The sequence below is a fragment of the Cavia porcellus genome, unplaced genomic scaffold (assembly GCF_034190915.1).
Source record: "Cavia porcellus strain 051 isolate PalLab524CR breed Dunkin Hartley unplaced genomic scaffold, mCavPor4.1 scaffold_13, whole genome shotgun sequence".
Lineage (NCBI taxonomy): Eukaryota > Metazoa > Chordata > Mammalia > Rodentia > Caviidae > Cavia > Cavia porcellus.
Window position 1 is genome coordinate 2,394,007 of NW_026947496.1, and position 17,738 is coordinate 2,411,744.

A 17,738-nucleotide genomic window follows, 5' to 3' on the forward strand; every position below is an offset into this window, starting at 1 on the left:
CCCTAACCCTTACCTAACACTAAACCTAATTCTAAAACTAACACTAATCCTAATACTAACCGTGACCCTAACACTAACACTAACCTCTAAACCTAACACTAACCCTAACCCTAAACCTAAAGACTAACCCTAAACCGAACCCTTAACCTATCCCTAACACTAAACTTAACACTAACCATAAACCTAAGCTTTAAACCTAACCCTAACCTTAAGTCTAACCATAACCTCTAAGCCTAACACTAACCCTAACCCTAACCCCAAACTCTACCACTAAACCTAAAGCTAAACTGTCATGATAAACCTGACCCCAAACCCTAACCATACACGTAACCCTAACCTTAACCCAAAGCCTAACACTATCCCTAAAAATTAAACCCTAAACCTAACCATAAACCTAACCCTAAAATTTACCATAAAACTAAGCCTAACACTAAACAAACTTCTAACCCTAACACTAACCCTAGCCCTAACCCTAAAACTAAGCTTTAACACTAACCCTAAAGCTAACTCTAACCTCTAAGCCTAACCCTAAACCAACCCTAATTCTAACCCTCAACCTAACGCTAACCTCAAACCATAACACTAATGTTAACACTAACCCTAAACCTAAACCTAAACATGCCCCTTAAACTAACTCTAACGCTAACCATAACCCTATCCCTAATACTAACCCTAACCTTTAACAGTAAACTAAAACCTAAACCTATCCCTAACCCTAACACTAAACATGACATTAAACCTAAATTCTATCCCTAACCCTAACCCTAAACATAAATCTAACCATAAACCTAACCCTAACCATAACCCTAATCCTAAGACTAAGCCTAACCTTAATCCTATCCCTAACACTTAACGCCTAACCCTAATCCTAAAATTAACCCTACAACTAATTGTAAACCTAACCCTAAACTTAAACCTAACCCTAACACTAACCCTAACCCTAACACTAACACTAACCGTAACCCTAACCCTAAACCTAACCCTAAACCTAATCGTAACCCTAACACTAACCGTAACCCGCAGCCTAACCCCAACCCTCTCCCTAACACCTAACTCTAATGCTAACCCTAACACTAACCCTAACCCTAAACGTAACCATAACCCTAAACCTACACCTAACAGTAACTTTTTATCCTAACACTAACACTAACCCTAAACTTAACCCTAACCCTAAACTCTACACCTAAACCTAACCCTAACACTAACCCTAACCTTTAACTCTAACCCTAACCATAACCCTAACGCTAAACCTAACCCTAAACCTAACCTTAAACTCTAACCCTAACCCTTACACTAACCTATCCGTAACCCTAACTCTAACCCTAATAATAAAACTCAACCTAACCCTAAACCAAAGAATAACCCTAACCTTAACTCTAACCATAACCCAAAGCCTAACTGTAACCCTATTCCTATCACTAACCCTAAACCAAAACCTAAAACTAATGCTTACCTAAACCTAAACATAAAGCTAAACCTAACTCTAACCGTAAACCTAACCCTAACACTAACCTCTAAACCTAACCTTAACCCTAAACGTAAACCTAACTCTTAAGCTAAGCTTTAACCCTAACCCTAACACTAACCCTAACCAAAACCTCTAAGCCTAACCGTAAACCTAAAGCTAACCCCAAACCCTAACACTAAAATTAATTCTAACTTCCAAACATAACCCTAACACGAATGCTAACCCTAACCCTAACCCTAACCTTAAGCATAAAGCTAACACTATCAGTAACCCTAAACCTAAACAAAAACCTTACCTAACACTTACCCTAACCCTAACCCTAAACCTACCGATAAACCTAACACTAACAATACCACAACCCCAAACCCTTAACCCTATCCCAAACGCTAAACTTAACACTAAACCAAATCCCTAACCCTAACTCTAACATTAACCCTAAACTTAACTCTAACCCTAACGGTAACCCTAACCTTAATGGTAACCCTAACCCTAACAATAACCCTAACACTCTAATACTAACCGTAACCCAAACTCTAACACTAAACCTAACCTAAACCCTAACATTAACCCCTAACCCTAACACTAACCCTAATACTAACCTGAACTCTAACCCCTAACTCTAACGGTAAACCTAACCATAACCCTAAACTTAATCCTAACCCTAACCGAAATTTCTAACCCTAACCGTAACCCCCACCATAACCCTAAACCTAACCGTAACACTACCACTAAGGCTAACCCTAACCATAACCCTAACCCTTAACCATGAACCCTAATCCTAAACCTAACCCTAACCCTAAACCTAACCCTAAACTTAATCCTAATGCATACACTAACCGTTACCTTAAACCTAACACTAAACCTAAGCCTAACAATAGCCTTAACACCTACACCTACCCACTAACCTTAACCCTAATAACTAACCATAAGCTCCTACTCTATTCCTAACCCTAACTCTAACCCTAAATGTAAAGCCAACCCTAACCCTAATGCTAACCTCTAAACTGAAGACTATCCCTAACCCTAAACCTAGCCACAACCCTAACACTAACCGTAACCTTAATCCTAACCCTAACCCCAACCCTAAACTTAAGCCTAACCCTATCCCTAACCCTCTCACCCTAACACTAAAACTAACCCCAAACCTAGCTGTCAACCTAACCGTAATGCTAACCCTAACTGTAACCCTAACACGCACACACACTATAAATGTAACCCTAACCCCTAACCCCAACGTTAACAATAACCCAAATAACACAGTATATGAAGTTGTACTCAAGGACTTCAGGGAGGGAGTCAATATGGTAACTATTTTTAAGTCGGAAATATCTGGTGGTGAAACACTATTCTGCTTAAAAGGTTATGTTTTGATCTGCCCTGTTTCGCTGTTATGCCCTCTTTTTCTTTTTCTCAATCTCCACTCCATTATATACTTTTTTATTGTTATCCATTTAATTAAAGGGAAAATATAGCAGGATATAATATAGTAACCCACTTTGACTTTCTATTTTCTCGATTTGAAGCCCTGTATTACTCTCACCATCTTGTTTTTGACTGAGGTTCCTCTATTCTGTTTTGCTGAATAGTATCAGGTTCGAAAGTTTAGGCATCAGCTGAGAAGATAATGAGATTCATTATAACGCCCATTCTCGTTGACTTCTATCTACTTTTGAAGACCTACAATATCTCCAATGTTTTGGTTTTGTCGGTTTTATCCTTTATGGTTTTGTTCAATAGTATTACAACTAACGATATAGGCAATTCTATTAGAAATAGCGGGAGGCATTAGGGTAACCATTGTTGATCACCTTGTATTATGTTTTTATATTATCTATTATATCCACCCTTTTGACTTGACCGATTCTGTTCTGTCATGTCACATTTGGTTTTACTCTCTTCCAAAAAAGCAATAAGAACAGTGGGAGCAATGAAACCCAAAATGTGTAATAGTCACTGTACAAAAGAGAGGAAAAGAAAATGCTCTAAACTATATAACTGCATGTATATTTAAATGTATAAGACAGAAAATGATATCACAGAGTTCTAATGGATCATTGAACAGAACTGTTTGCAGTATCATTGCTGGAATGTCCACTCTACAAACTTTAATTCTGTGACTTGAACAATTATTTCTAAGATGGCAATATGTAATCTATTAACTAGTGATTTCCTACTGCGCATTTTTTTTCTTCTGTAAATCTGTATAACTTGTACCCTTCACTGTTTTTTTTTTTCTTTTCTTTTCTCCTTAAATAAAAATTAAAAAAAAAAAAAAAAAAAAAGTAAAAAAAAAAAAAAAAAAAAAAAAAAAAAAAAAAAAAAACAATAACCCAAATCCTAACCACTAACACTAACACTAAACTTAACCCTAACCCTAATCATAACTCTAACCCTAACACTAACCCTAACCACTAAGCATAACCCTAGCCCTAACCCTAATCTTAACTGTAACCCTAACCCTATCCCTCACCCTGACCCTCTAACACAAACTTAACACTAACATGAACCTAAATCTAACCCTAACACTAACCCCTAACCCTAACCCTAACCTTAATCCTAACCCTAAGCCTAACCCCTAACCATAATAATAACCCTAACACTAAACCTAACCCTATCCTTAAACCTAACCCTAAGCCTAACCCTAACCTTATGCCTAACACTAACCATTACCTTAAACCTAACACTAAACACTAAACCTAAACCTAACACTATTCCTAACACCAAACCGTAACCCAAAACCTAAAATTAAACTTAACCCAAACAAAAATCTCTAAGCTTAACTCTAACCCTAACCTTAAATATAACCCTAACACTAACCCTAACCATAACACTAACTATAATGATAACCATATCACTTACCCTAACCCTAAACCTAACCTCTAACCCTAACGCTAAACCTAATGCTAACCCTAACCCTAACCATAACCATAACCATTACCCACTAACCCTAACATTAACCCTAATGTAATGCTAAACCTAACCCTAATCTCTAGCCCTAACCATAAACTTAAGTCTAAACCTAACATTAACCCTAACACCAACTCTACTCTCTAACCCTAATCATAACCCTAAGCCTAACTCTAACCTCTGATCCGAACCCTAACCCTAACACTAACCCTATCCCTAAACCTAACCATAATGCTAACACTATTCCTAAACCTAATCCTAACCCTAAACCTAACGATAACACTAACCCTAACCCTAAACATAACCCTAACCCTAACCCTAACTCTATCCTCTATACCCAATTATAACCCTAACCCTAACCCTAACTCTAACCTCTAATCCGAACCCTAACACTAACCCTAACACTTCCCTAAACCTAACCATAACCCTAACCGTAATCCAAACCCTAACAATAACCCTAACGCTAACCCTAAAACATAACCCTAAACCTAATCATAACACTAAACCTAAACCTAACTTTAACACTAACACTAACCCTAACCTTAACCCTAACCTTTTAAACTTAACCCTAAACCTAACCCTATCTTTAATCCTAAACGTAATGCTAACCCTAACCGTAATCCTAACAAGAACTTGAACACTAATCTCACCCTAACCCCTAACCCTAACTCTAACACTAAACCTTACCCTAACACTAAATTTAACGCTAAACTTAACCCCAACCCTAACCATAACCATAACCCTAACCATAACCCTAACCTCTAACCATAAACCTAACCCTAACCCTAATCCTAACCGCAACCCCAACCCTCACCCTAATCCACTAACCCTAACTCTATCTCTAACGCAAACCCTACCCATAACACTAACACCCATCCCTAACCCTAACCCTAACCCTAATTGTAACCCTAACGCTAAACCCTAACCGTAACCCTGACCCAGACCCTAACCCTAAACCTAAACCTAACTCTATTCCTAATGCTAAGACTAAGCCTAAGCCTAAGCCTAACCCTAACACTAACACTAACCCTAATCCCTAACCTTAACCTAACACTTACTCTATCCCTAACTATAAAGCTTACCCTAACCCTAATCCCTAACCCTAACCCTACCGATAAAACTAACCCTAACACTATCCATAACCCCAACTCCTAACCCTATCCCTATCCCGAAACTTAACCCTAAACCAAATTTGTAACCTTAACTCTAACCCTAACCCTAAACCTAAACCTAAACCTAAGCTTTAAACCTAACCCTAATCTTAACTCTACCCATAACCTCTAAGCCTAACACAAACCCTAACCCTAATGCCAAACTCTATCACTAAACCTAACGCTAAACTCTAACCATAACCCTAACCCTAACCCTAACACAAACCCTAACACTAACCATAAATTAACCTTAACCCTAACCCTAACACTATCCCTAATCCTAACCGTAAACCTAAACCTAACCTTAACCGTAAGCCTAACACTATCCCTAACACCTAAACCCTAACCCTAACCATAAACCTAACCCTAAAACTTACCCTAAATCTAGCCCTAACACTATACCAACTTCTAACACTAACATTAACCGTAACCCTACCCCTAAACCTAAGCTTTAACCCTAGCCCAAACCCTAACCCTAAACTCTAGGCCTAACCCTAACCCTAAAACAACCCCAATCTCTAACCCAAAATATAACGCTAACCTCTAACCATAACCCTAATAATAACACTAAACCTAACCCTAAACCTAACCATGCCCCTTTAACTAACACTAACCCTAACCCTAAGCCTAACCCTAACCCAAATCTCAAACCCTAACCGTAACCTTAACTCTAAAGCTAAATGTAACCCTAACACTAAACCTAATACCAACATTAACCTCTAACTCTAAATGTAACCCTAACCCTAACCCTAACATCTAACCCGAACCCTAACACTAAAAATAACCCTAATCCCAATCCTAACCCTAAACCTAACCCAGCTCTAACATGAAACTCTAACCTTAAACCTAACCTATAACCTTAGCCGTAACCCTAACCATAGCCCTAAATGTAACCCCTCCTCTAACCTGAACCATAAACCTAACCCTAACCATAATCCTAAACCTAACGATAACCCAAACCCTAACCATAAACCAAACCCTAACCCTAAGCTAATGTTACACTAAACGCTAACCCGAACCCTAACACTAACCCAAACCTACCCCTAACCTAACCCTAAATCAACCATAACCCTAACACTAACCCAAACCCTAAAACTAAACCTAATCCTAGCCCTCTAAGCCTAACCCTAACCCTAAGCATAAACATAAACCTAATCCTAACATTAAACCTAAAACTAACCCTAACCCTAAACCTATACCAACACAAACCCGAACACTAACCTTAACCCTAACCCTTAACACTAACCCTAACATGAACACCCTAACCCTAACCCTAGAAGCAAACCTAACCCTAACGCTACCCCTAACGCTCTAACCCTAACACTAACCATAACCCTAACCCTAACCAAACCCTAACACTATTCCTAACCCCAACCCCTAACCCCAACCCTATCCCTAACATTAACCCAAACCAAAATCTCTAAGCCGATCTCTAAGCCTAACACTAAACATAACCCTAACCCTAACATTAACACTAATCCTAACCCTAACCCTAACATTAAAACTAACACTAACCCTAACACTTACCCTAAACCATAACTCTAATGATAACCCTATCACTAACCCTAACCTCTAACCCTAAACCTAAACCTTACGTTACCACTAACCATAACCCTGACCCTAACTCTAACCCTCTAACTCTAACCCTAACCCTAATACTAACCCTAAGCCTAACCCTAACACTAAAGTAAACCTAAACCTAATCTCTAACCCTAACCTTAACTCAAAAGCTAACCTTAACCCATGACCAAACTTATCCTCTAAGCCTAATTGTAACCCTAACCCTAACCATAACATCTAATCCGAACCCCAACCCTAACCATAAAACTAACCCAAACCCTAACCCTAACCTTAACACAAACCCTAAGCCTAACCGTAAACCTAAAGCTAATCCCAAACTTTAACATTAAATTAAGGCTAACCTCTAACCATAACCCTAATATGAATCCTAACCCTAACCCTAAACGTAACCCTAACCCTGACCCTAACCCTAAGCATAACGCTAACACTATCAGTAACCCTAAACCTAACCATAAACCTTAACCTAACACTTACAGTAACCCTAACACTAAACTTACCCATAAACCTAACACTAACAATACCACTAACCCAAACATCTAACCCTATTCCAAACCCTAAATTTAACACTAAACCAAATCCCTAACACAAACACTAACCCTAACCCTAACCTTAACACTAACCCTAACCCTAACCCTAAACCTAACCCTAACCCTAACAGTAACCTAACCCTAGCAATAACCCTAACCCTCTAACACTAACCATAACCCTAACGCTAACACTAAACCTAATCTAAACCCTAACATTAACCCCTAACCCTAACAATAACCCTAATCCTAACATGAACCCAAACCCTAAACTCTAATCCAAACCCAAACCCTATACATAAACTTATCCCTAAACCTAACCATAACCCTAACACTAGCCGTAACCCAAACCTAACACTAACCCTAACCTAACACTAAACCCTAACCCTAAACCTAATCATAACACTAAACCTAACCCTAACACTAACATGAAACTCTAACCCTAACCCTAACCCTATAACCCTAACCCTAACCCTAACCCTATCCTTAACCCTAAGATAATGCTAACCCTAACCATAACCCAAACATGAACCCGAACACTAATCCTCACCATAACCCCTAACCTTAACTCTAACCCTAACACTAAATTTAACGCTAAACTTAACCCTAACACTAAACATAACCCTAACCCTAACCATAACCCTAACATTCAACCTAATACACTAACCCAAACCCTAACTCTATCTCTAACGCTAAGCATAACCCTAACACTAACCCCCATCCCTAACCCTAAACCTAACACTAATCCTAACCCTAACCCTAAACACTAACCATAATCCTAACCCAGAGGCTAACCTTAAACCTAAACTTAACCCTATCTCTAATGCTAACCCTAAGCCTAACCCTAACACTAACCCTAACAATAACCCTAACCCTAACCTAACACTAATGCTATCCCTAACTATAAACCTATCCCTAACCCTAACCATAAAACTAACCACAAACCTAACCCTAACTCTTAAACTAACCCTAAACTTAACCCTAACCTAACCCTAACACTAACCCTAAAACTAACCCTAAACATAACTCTAACTCTAAACCTAATCGTAACCCTAACTGTTACCAAAACCCAAAGTCTAATGCTAACCTTCTCCCTAACACCTAATTCATAACCCTAACCTAAATCATAACCCTAACACTAAGTGTAACACTAAACCTAACCCTAACCCTAACCCTAACCCTTAAAGGAACTATAACCCTAAACTTTAACCCTAAACCTAACCCTAACACTAAACCTAACCCTTACCCTAACACTAACCATAAACTCTAACCGTAACACTAAACCTAACCATAACCTTTAACTCTAAACCAAACCCTAACCCTAAACCTAAACCTAATGCTAACCTCTAACCATAACCGCAACCCTAACTCAAACCGTAACCCTAACCCTAACCCTAAAGCTAACCCTAACACATAACCCTATCCCTAAAACCTAACCCCTAAACCTAACTCTAACCCTAAACCCTAACTGTAACCCTAACACCTAACCATAAGATCTAAACCTCATACTAACCCTAACTCCAACACTAACCTCTAACTCTAACCGTAACGCTAACCCTCATCCTAACCCTCACCTCTAACCCGAAACCTATCCCTAACACTACCACAACTGATAAACCTAAGCATAACCTTACCACTAATTGTAACACTAATCCTAACACTCACACTAATCCTAAAACTAACCCCTAATCATAGCGCTAACCATAAGCCCAAGCCTAACCCTAACTCTAAACCGAACCTCTAACCCTAACCCTACCATAACTGTAACATTAACCAAAAGCCTAAACCTAACCCTAACCCTAACCCTCTAACCACAACTCAAACCCAAAACCTAACCTTAAAACTAATGGTCACGCTAACCCTAACCGTAATCCTAACACGAACCCTAACCATAACCATAACAATAATGCTAACCTCTAACCATAAATCTAACACTAAACCTAACCCAAACTGTAACCCATAATCCACTAACCCTAACCCTAACTCTATCTCTAACCCTAACACTAACATAATCCCCATCCCTAACACAAAACCTAACCCTAATCCTAAGCGTAAACTTAAAAGATAACCGTAACCATAACACAAACCCCAACCCTAAACCTAAACCTAGCCCTATCCCTAACAGTAACCCTAACCCTAACACTAACCAACATCCCTAACCCAAACCCTAACCCTAATCCTAACCCTAACCCTAAACGCTAACAGTAACACTAACACAAACCCTAACCCTAAACCTAAACCTATCCCTATCCCTAAAGCTAACCTTAAGCCTAACCCTAACACTAATAAAAACCTTCACCCTAAAACTAATCCCTAAACCTAAACCTAACACTAACTCTATCACTAACTATAACCCTAACCCTAACATTAATCCGGAACCCTAACCCTACCCATAAACCTAACACTAACAATATCACTAACACAAACCCCTAACCCTATCACTAACACTAAACTTAAGTCTAAACCAAATCCTTAACCCTAATTCTAACTCTAAACCTAAACTTCACCCTAACCCTAACCCTAACACTAACGGTAACCCTAACACAACCATAAACCTAACCCTCTAACACTAATCTTAACCCAAACTCTAACCCTAAACCTAACCTTAACCGTAACACTAACCCCTAAACCTAACACTAATAGTAACACTAACCCCTAACCCTAACATTAATATAACACTAACCCTAATCCTAACCCAAACCCTAATACATTAATGTAACCATAAACATAACTATAACCATAAACCTAACATTAACCCTAACCGAAATTCCTAACCCTAACTCTAATGCTAACCCTAACCGTAACCCTCACCATAACCCTAAACCTAACCGTAACACTAACCCTAAGGCTAACCACAAGCATAACCCTAACCCTTAACCCTGACCCCTAATCCTAACCCTAACCTTAACCATAAACCTAACCCTAAACTTAATCCTAACCCAAACACTAACCGTTACCTTAAACCTAACACTAAGCCTAAGCCTAACAATAACCCTAACCCTAACAACTAACCATAAGCTCCTAACCTAATCCTAACCCTACCCATAACAAAAAACTCTAAAGTTAACCATAAAGCTAACCCTAACCCTAACGCTAACCTCTAAACTGAACACTATCCCTAACTCTAACTCTAACCCTAAACCTAACCACAACCCTAACACTAACCGTAACATTAATGCTAACCATAACACTAACCCTAACCCGGACCCCCAACCCTAACCCTAAACAAAACCCTAAGGCTAACTCTAACTCTAAACCAAACCACTAACCCTAACATTAACCCTAAACCTACCATAACCCTTAAACAAACCCTAACCCTAAACCTAAGCCTAACCTTATCCCTAACTCTCTAAACCTAACCCTAACCCTAATACCCTAAACCTAGCTGTAAACCTAACCATAATGCTAATCCTAACCGTAACCCTAACTCGAACACCTACTATAAACGTAAGCCTATCCCCTAAGCCCTAACCCCAATGATAACCATAACCCAAACACTAACTTCTAACCCTAACGCTAAACTTAACCCTAACACTAATCATAACTCTAACCATAACACTAACCCTAACAACTAAGCATAACCCTAGCCCTAACCCTAACCTTAACGATAACCCTAACCCTATCCCTCACCCTAACCCTCTAATACTAACCCTAACTCTAACATGAAACTAAAACTAACCCTAACACTAACCCCTAACCCTAAACCTAAACCTAACTCTAATCCTAACCATAAGCATAACCACTCATTGTAATCCTAATGCTAACACTAAATCTAACCCCATTCTTAAACCTAAACCTAAGCCTAACCCTAACCCTATCCCTAACACTAACTGTTACCTTAAACCTAACAGTAAACCTAAACCTAACTTTAACCTAAACCTAACACTATTCCTAACCCCAATCCGTAACCCAAACCTGACTTTAACCTTAATCCAAACCAAAATATCTAAGCTTAAATCTAACCCTAACCCTAAACATAACCCTAACACTAACCCTAACTAACCCTTACCCTAAACCCTAACTATAATGATAACCATATCACTTACCCTAACCTAAACCCTAACCTCTAAACCTAAACCTAAACCTAACACTCACGCTAACCCTAACCCTAACCCTAACCCTAGCCATTACTTTCTAACTGTAACATTAACCCTCACCCTAATGTAACCCTAACCCTAACCTTAATTTCTAACCCTAACCATAACCTTAACTCTAAACCTAACATTAACCATAACACTAACTCTATCCTCTAACTCTAATCGTAAACCTAACCCTAACCTCTAATCCGAACCCTAACCCTAAACATAACCGTATCCCTAAACATAACCATAATCCTAACACTAGCCATAACCCAAACGCTAACACTAACCCTAACCCTAAACCCAAACCCTAAACCTAATAATAACATTAAACGTAATCCTAACTCTAACATGAAACTCTAACCCTAACCCTAACACGAACCCTATAACACTAAACCTATCCCTAACCCTGACCCTATACTTAACTCTAACAGTAATGCTAACCCTAACCGTAACCCTAACACGCACCTGAACACCGACCCTCACCCTAACCCCTAACACTAACTCTAACACTAAACCTGACCCTAACACTAAATTTAGCGCTAAACTTAACCCTAAACCCTAAACATAACCCTAACCATAACCATAACCCTAACCTCTAACCATAAACCTAACCCTAACCCTAACCATAACCCTAACCCTCACCCTAATCCACTAAACCTAACCCTTACTCTATCTCTAACGCTAACCCTAACCCTAACACTAACCCCCATCCCTAACCATAACCCTAACACTAATTCTAACCCTAACACTAAAACCTAACCATAACCCTAACCCAGACGCTAACCTTAAACCTAACCCTAAACCTAACTCTAACTCGAAACCTAATCTTAAACCTAACCTTACCAAAACCCAAAGCCTAATCCTAACCCTCTCCCTAACACCTAATTCATAACCCTAACCTAAATCATAACCCTAACACTAAGCGTAACCCTAAACCTAACCCTAACACTAACCCTAACCCTTAAAGGAACAATAATCCTAAACTTTAACCCTAAACCTAACCCTATCCCTAAACCTAAACCTTACCCTAACACAAACCCTAAACTCTAACCTTAATACTAAACCTAACCGTAACCATTATCTCTAAACCAAACCCTAGCCCTAACCCTAAACCTAACGCTAACCTCTAACCATAACCGTAACCCTAACTCGAACCGTAACCTTCACCCTAACCCTAACACTAATCCTAACACATAACCCTATCCCTAAAACCTAACCCCCTAAACCTAACCCTAACCCTAAACCCTGACTCTAACCCTAACACCTAACCATAAGATCTAAACCTCATCCTAACCCTAACTCCAACTCTAACCTCTAACTCTAACCATAACGCTAACCCTCACTTCTAACCCGAAACCTATCACTAATACTGCCACTACCCCTAAACCTAAGCATAACCTTACCACTAACCATAACACTAATCCTAACGCTCACACTAACCTTAAAACTAACCCCTAAGCATAGCGCTAACCATAAGCCCAAGCCTAACACTAACTCTAAACCGAACCTCTAACCCTAACCCTACCATAACCGTAACACTAACCCAAAACCTAAACCTAACCCTAACACTAACTCTCTAAACCCAACTCAAACCCAAACCCTAACCTTAAACCTAACAGTCATGCTAACCCTAACCGTAAACCTAACATGAACCCTAACCCTAACCATAACCTTAACACTAACCTCTAACCATAAGCCTAACACTAAACCTAACCCTTACCGTAACCCCTAAGCCACTAACCCTAACCCTAACTCTATCCCTAATGCTAACCCTAACCCTAACACTAACCCCATCCCTAACCCAAAACCTAACCCTAATCCTAACCCTAACCCTAAACTCTAACCATAACACTAACTCAAACCCTAACCCTAAACCTAAAACTATCTCTATCCCTAACGCTAAACCTAAGCCTAACCCTAACCCTAACCCTAATAATAACCTTCATCCTAAAACTAATCCCTAAACCTAGTGCTAACACTAACTCTATCACTAACTCGAACCCTAACCCTAACCCTAATCCAGAAGCCTAACCCTACCCATAAACCTAACACTAAAAATATCACTAACACATACCCCTAAAACTATCCCTATCCCTAAACTTAACCCTAAACCAAATCCCTAACCCTAACTCTAACCCTAACCCTAAACTTAACCCCAACCCTAACCCTAACACTAACTGTAATCCTAACCCTAATGGTAACTCTAACACTAACCCTAAACCTATCTCTAACCCTAGACCTAACCTTAACCGTAACACTATCCCCTAACCCTAACACTAACAGTAACACTAACCCTAATCCTAACCAGAACCCTAAACCCTAACTGTAATCGTAAACCTAACTATAACCCTAAACCTAACCCTAACCCTAACCGAAATTCTTAATCCTAACTCTAATGCTAACCCTAACCGTAACCCTCACCTTAAAACTAAACCTAACCGTAACACTAACCCTAAGTCTAACCACAACCATAACCTTAACACTTAACCCTAAACCCTAATCATAATCCTAACCCTAACCATAAACCTAACCCTAAACTTAATCCTAACCCAAACACTAACCGTTACCTTAAACCTAACACTAAGCCTAAGACTAACAATAACCTTAACCCCTAACCCTAACCCTAACAACTAAACATAAGCTCCTACCCTAATCCTAACCCTAACCCTAACGCAAAACTCTAAGCCTAACCGTAAAGCTAACACTAACCCTAACGCTAACCTCTAAACTGAACACTATCGCTAACTCTAAATTTAACCCTAAACCTAACCACAACCCTAACACTAACTGTAACATTAATCCTAACCCTAACACTAAAACAAACCCAGACCCCCAACCCTAACCCTAAACAAAACCCTAAGGCTAACGCTAACTCTAAACCAAACCTCTAACCCTAACATTAACCCTAAACCTACCATAACACTAAAACTAACCCTAACCCAAAACCTAAGCCCAACCCTATACCTAACCTTCTAACTCTAAACCTAACCCTAATACCCTAAACCTAGCTGTAAACCTAAACATAATGCTAACCCTTACCGTAACCCTAAGTCGAACACGAACTATAAACATAAGCCTAACCCCTAAGCCATAACACAAACGCTAACCATAACCCAAAACCTAACCTCTCACCGTAATGCTAAACTTAAACCTAACCCTAATCATAACTCTAACCCTAACACTAACATTAACCACTAAGCATATCCCTAGCCCTAACCCTAACCTTAACCGTAACCCTAACCCTATCTCTCACCCTAAACCTCTAACACTAACCCTAACTCTAACATGAAACTAAACCTAACCCTAACACTAACCCCTAACCCTAACCCTAACACTAACTCTAATCCTAACCATAAGCCTAACTACTCACTGTAATCCTAATGCTAACACTAAATCTAACCCCATCCTTAAACCTAAACCTAAGCCTAACCCTAACCCTATCCCTAATGTTAACCGTTACTTTAAACCTAACACTAAACCTAAACCTAACATTAACCTAAACCGAACATTATTCATAACCCCAACCCATAACCCAAACCCTGACTTTAACCTTAACCCAAACCAAAATCTCTAAGCTTAACTCTAAACCTAACCCTAAACATAACCCTAACACTAACCCTAACTAACCCTTATCCTAAACCCTAATTCTAATGATAACCATATCACTAATCCTAACCTAAACCCTAACCTATAAACCTAACCCTAAAACTAATGCTAACACTAACCCTAAACCTAGCCATTACCTTCTAACCCTAAAATTAAGCCTAACCCTAACGTAACCTTAACCCTAACCCTAATCTCTAACCCTAACCGTAACCTTAACTCTAAACCTAACATTAACATTAACACTAACTCTATCATCTATCCCTAATAGTAACCCAAACCCTAACCCTAACCCTAAAACTAACCCTAACCTTAACCCTAACCATAACCATAACCATAACCATAACCATAACCATAACCATAACCATAACCATAACCTCTAACCATAAACCTAACACAAAACCTAACTCTAACCGTAACCCCTAATCCACAAACCCTAACCCTAATTCTATCTCTAATGCTAACCCTAACCCTAACACTAACCCCCATCCCTAACCCAAAACCTAACCCTAATCCTAACCCTAACCGTAAACGCTAATCGCAACCCTAACACAAAACCTAACCCTAAACCTAAACCTAGCCCTATCCCTAACTCTAACCCTAATAATAACCTTCACCCTAAAATTAATCCCTAAACCTAAACCTAACACAAATTCTATCACTAACTCTAACCCTAACCCTATCCCTAATCCAGAACCCTAACCCTACCCATAAACCTAACACTAACAAAATCACTAACCCAAACCCCAACCCCTATCCCTAACCCTAAACTTAACCCTAAACCAAATCCCTAATCCTAACTCTAACACTAACCCTAACCTTAACCCTAACTCTAAACCTAACCCTAACGGTAACCCTAACCCTAATGGTAACCCTAAAACTAACAATAAACCTAACACTCTAACACTAACCCTAACCCTAAATCTAACCCTAAACCTAACATTAACCGTAACACTAACCCCTACCCCTAACATTAACAGTAACACTAACCCTAATCCTAAGCAGAACACTAACATCTAACTGTAACCGTAAAACTAACTATAACCCTAAACCTAACCCTAACCCTAACCAAAATTCCTAACACTAACTCTAATGCTAACTCTAACCGTAACACTCACCATAACCCTAAACCTAACCGTAACACTAACCCTAAGGTAACCATAACCATAACCCTAACCCTTAACCCTGACCCCTAATCCTAACCCTAAACCTAATCATAAACCTAACCCTAAACTTAATCCTAACCTAAACACTAACCGTACCTTAAACCTAAAACTAAGCCTAAGCCTAATAATAACCTTAACCCCTAACCCTAACCCTAACAACTAACCATAAGCTCCTACCATATTCCTAACCATAACCCTAAACCAAACCTCTAAACCTCACTGTAAAGCTAACCCTAACCCCAACGCTAACCTCAAATCTGAACACTATCACTAACTCTAACTCTAACCCTAAACCTAACAACAACCATAACACTAACCGTAACATTAATCCTAGCCCTAACACTAACCCTAACCTGAACCCCCAACCCTAACCCTAACCAAAACCCTAAGGCTAAACCTAACTCGAAACCGAACTTCTAACCTAACATTAACCCTAAACTACAATAACCCTAAAACTAACCCTAACCCTAAACATAAGCCTAAAGCAATCCCTAACCCTCTAACTCTAACCCTAACCCTAATACCCTAAACCTAGCTGTAAACCTAACCTTAATGCTAAACTTAACTGTAACCCTACCATGAACACGAACAATAAACGTAAGCCTAACCCCTAAGCCCTAGCCCCAACGCTAACCATACCCAAACCCTAACTTCTCACCCTAACGCTAAACTTAACCCTAACCCTAATCATAACTCTAACCCTAACACTAACCCTAACCACTAAGAATAACCCTAGCCTAACCCTAACCTTAACCGTGACCCTAACCCTATCCCTCACCCTAACCATCTAACTCTAACCCTAACTCTAACATGAAACTAAAACTAACCCTAACACTAACCCCTAACCCTAACCCTTACCCTAACTCTAATCCTAAACATAAGCCTAACCACTCACTGTAATCCTAACGCTAACACTAAATCTAACCCTATGCTTATACCTAAACCTAAGCCTAAACCTAACCCTATGCTTAAACCTAAACCTAAGCCTAAACCTAACCCTACCGGTAACACTAACCGTTACCTTAAACCTAAACCTAACACTAAACCTAAACCTAACCCTAAACTATACCTAACACTAGTCCTAACCCCAACCCTTAACCCAAACCCTGACTTTAACCTTAACCCAAACCAAAATCTCTAAGCTTAACTCTAACCCTAACCATAACCCTAACCCTAACCCTAACCCTAACACTAACCCTAAGCTTAACCCTTACCCTAACCGTAACAATAACCCTAACCCTAACCCTAACCTAACA